The following is a 3,835-nucleotide window of genomic DNA, read 5'->3' as shown; positions in this document are numbered from 1 at the left end:
AGACCTGAGATGGAAGTTAAAATTTCTGACCTCTAAAACATGTTTGTTTCAGATGTCTTTGTGCAAACGCAACCAAGCAAGACACTCCCCCCATTCCTTGCCTTTCTCTGGTCAAGCCAGAGGCACTCCCCAGAATAGCAGTTGTACTTTTCAAGCTTGTTTTCATGTTTCCAGAATGAGATTTTCACTCTGCAGTGGAGTGTGCGCTGATATGAAACATCCTGGCAGATTAAAACTGTGTGCCCGACCGAGATTCGAACTCGGGACCTTTGCCTTTCGCGGGCAAGTGCTCTACCAACTGAGCTACCGAAGCACGACTCACGCCCGGTACTCACAGCTTTACTTCTGCCATGTTTTCTTACAAGTGACATGCTACAATACACCCACTCCATTTGTCAACAATTGGTTCTAAATATCTGCTTGCCAATATTGATCAGTAATAAAGAATAATGAGAGATACAAGGAAGCCAATTGTTACCGACTCCCTCATTAGTTATTCTTTTTAAATGTAACAGCAGTGTAGTATAAGATTTCAGTGTAATTGCTTTTATGTAATCTGGATTGTTATCGTTTTGTTTGTTGAGACAATGGCATTGAAGGATGCAGGAGCTTGTATTGTACGGTGAAGGGGTGTTACCGCATTAATAGCTAGTACAAAAAGAGGGTCTACTGAAGGGATGTGTGAAGTGAGGTAATCAATTTAAAAATACCAATACTCCCAAGAAAACATATTAATCATTCAGCCATTGATATGCACCAACAAAAATTTTGGAAAGTTGGCACCCTTGGTTGTAAACTGTCTATGAAGTCTAACTGACAAAGCTGGCATGGTGATGCTTTGTCTGGTGACTGACGAAATGTATGTCATCGGTTTGTGATCTGCAATGAGAATGAATTGTCTACCTGTCAGCACGTGTCTGAATTTCTTGATGGAAAAAATATTCTGCATACAGTTCATGGTCATAGGTAGACTAGTTCTGCTATGAAGGAGATAGCTTTTTTCTGTAGAATGCTAAAGGCTGCCACTGAATGTCTGTTTGCTGTTTTAGTGCAGCATCTATTACTGTTGCTGACAGATCAACTGTTAACACCAACAGTGCTTGCGGAACAGGGTGCACCAACAGAGCGGCCTCAGCAATAGCCATCTTTACATTGCTGAAAGCTGTCTCAGCTTCACTACTCCACAGCAGTCTGGCGCTTAACTGAGCAAAACACATAGAAGATCCTTCAGAGGAGCAGCTAACAATGCATGGTTCCACACACAATAATGGTAGAAATTGATGACACCTAGAAATCACCACAATTTACAAACAGTCAATGGTCGTGGATAATTAACCATTGGGTCTACCTTGTCTTGCGGTGGTTGAATTGTGAGGGCATTGACTGTGTAGCCAAGGAAGTGGAATTCTGAACCTTCATCCGTGAAATGTTGGAATGTTTGTGAGGCATTGTCTGATCCAAAAGGCATTCTTGTAAACTCAAAGAGGCAAAATGGAGTGGTGCGAGCAGTTTTAGCAATCTCTTCTAGCACTACTGGTACTTTATAATATGCACACATGAAGTCTAAGGTGGAGAATACGTGCTTACCATAGATAGTAAATGTAAAATCCTCAATGTGCAGTATGGGGTAGTGGTCTGGTATTGTCCTTGCAATTAGCTGTTGATTCTCATTGCCAAGACACCATCCATTGTTGTTCTTAGGCACTGTGTGTAGCAGTGAGGCCCAGTTTCTGCTTAATGGTCGGAATATGTCCTGTGCAAGCATGAAAGAGAATTATTACTTAGTTACTTTCAGCTTCTTGGTTGTCAGGTGGTGCAGTCAAGCATGGATTGGCAGTCTGGGTGTTGTGATGATGTAATACACTGTCAAATGGCATACTGATGCTAGTGTTGGTCACTATTTGATGATCTTCGGGAACTGTTTAAGAAGTTCCAAGTAGGGAGAGTCAGTCATGATCATCCTAATGGCAGGACCATCCAGACAATGTACACTTACTTGAGTGGCCAGATTAGTGCTGGTATCTAGCAGTCAACAATGTCTGAGGTTATGTAGCAAGTGATAAAATGACAAGAGAGTCTGCTGCTATTATGGGATGTGTCACATTCACTACTATAAATTGCCACTCGAACTTATGACATAGGCCTACATTTAGTGCACGTGTCACATGCCCATATGATTTTATTGTAGATCCATTGGCAGCAAACAGGTGACAACCATCACATTTATGATGAGACAGAGGAGTAGATGCATAAACAGACATTTCTGCACCGGTATCCACCAGGAACTGGAGATTGGTGTAGAGACTGGAGCTGCTCTTCAGATGGCTAGTCGCCATCATCACTGATTTCCTGTCATGTTCCCGTCTCACATGGCGTAATGTTTCTCTTGTCTTTGAGGTCCAAACCTTCTGTGGTACCAGCAGATCTTCTGTGATGAAGGTGATCAGCTGGGTTCACCCTGTGATTGACTACTTGAATGTCATGTTCATAGTGCAGAGTCTAGTACAGTGACCTCCACGATCTGTATCTGTAGTGATACTTTAACAGAATCAGGTGATGGGTTAACAATTGCTACTGTTGCCAATGGGCCTGTCTCAATGATACAGGCAGCAGTCTGTGCCAATGTGTCAAGGTCTCTGGTGCATACTGTAAGGATCTATTGTGTGACTTGTAGATGTGGAAGCTAGATGTTCCTTAGAATGTCTTCATTGACAGCATTGCTCGCTATTGTTAATAACAGGTGCAGTAGCTGTGAGAGATTTGAATCTCCTGCGAGGCAATGCAATCTCCTAATTCATGTGTTAGCAGCAACTACTCAAGTTGTTTTGCCTCAGACTGGGACAGACACGTGACCATAGCATTCTTCAAAGTCCTGTATCAGTCAGAGATCAGTGTTAAGGCCAAAATATTGTACACTTAATTAGCAATGCCTTCATTAAGAGCGGCGACGACATAACAGTACTTAGTTTCATCAGCTCTTAGGTTGGTGAGCATGTATTGACTCTCGATTTGTGCAAACCATTCAACGGGGTTTCACAGTGACTTGATTAACTGAAGCATTCAGGGGCACATTGACAGATGGTGCCAGGTCTGACATTGCTATATCTCAGTACGTGGATGGTGCACGGCATGGCTGATGCAGTAGATTGCTTCTTGACTTTCAAACTATGTCAGCGATGCAGTATGGGGATGACACATGGTTAATTTGTGCTTGATGTTCAGAACAACATGACATGGATACTATGTTAGTTGACTTTGACTCTCACCTATGATTATGTCGGGGCCACCAAAAATGATGCGACTCATGAGAACTTAACTTTAAGGCAAAATTTATTGCTTTGCACATTGATACAATGCAGTCTGAAAATACATCAACATGAAAAAGTAATAACAGAATAATTACATAAAACTAGAAATAGACAATGTCAAAAAGATTACATCATAGTGTAATCACTGTATGACTTGCACACTTCTTCACCTTGATATACAACATTGCACAACCACTACATAAAGTTAGCAGGGCCTGTACTATCACCGTTGCCATTGGCTGCTCCAAACTGTAACAACTTGGCAATGATAGGTGGAACATGGGAAGCATATGATGACTCAGTGCAAGTAGACAGACTTCAAGAGGATTTACAATTCAGAAACCAGTGAAGACAAAGTGGATCTGGGTGCACCATCTGAAATTCAAGGATCAAATGTGCTGTTTGCACTAAAAGTGATGGGATTACCAGATCTTTGGGTGCTATCAGAAGTGCTCAGGCTTGGAATGAATTCTCCATGTATACACCATGACTTAAATCTGCAGGCTTGAAGGTGACTTTACTCTCTA

The 3,835-nt window shown here is 41.9% G+C and overlaps 1 non-coding gene across 1 annotated transcript; it reads right to left on the bottom strand.

The window, feature by feature from the left end:
• Window positions 1–239: 239 nt before the first annotated feature.
• Window positions 240–314, bottom strand: Trnas-cga (transfer RNA serine (anticodon CGA)). The gene has a single exon. It is a non-coding gene; the product is annotated as a tRNA-Ser (tRNA).
• Between the last annotated feature and the right edge of the window lie 3,521 nt (window positions 315–3,835).

The sequence above is a fragment of the Schistocerca cancellata genome, chromosome 8 (genome assembly GCF_023864275.1).
Source record: "Schistocerca cancellata isolate TAMUIC-IGC-003103 chromosome 8, iqSchCanc2.1, whole genome shotgun sequence".
NCBI lineage: Eukaryota > Metazoa > Arthropoda > Insecta > Orthoptera > Acrididae > Schistocerca > Schistocerca cancellata.
The sequence above is the reverse complement of the archived record's forward strand: the minus strand, read 5'-3'. Positions and strand labels throughout refer to the sequence as shown.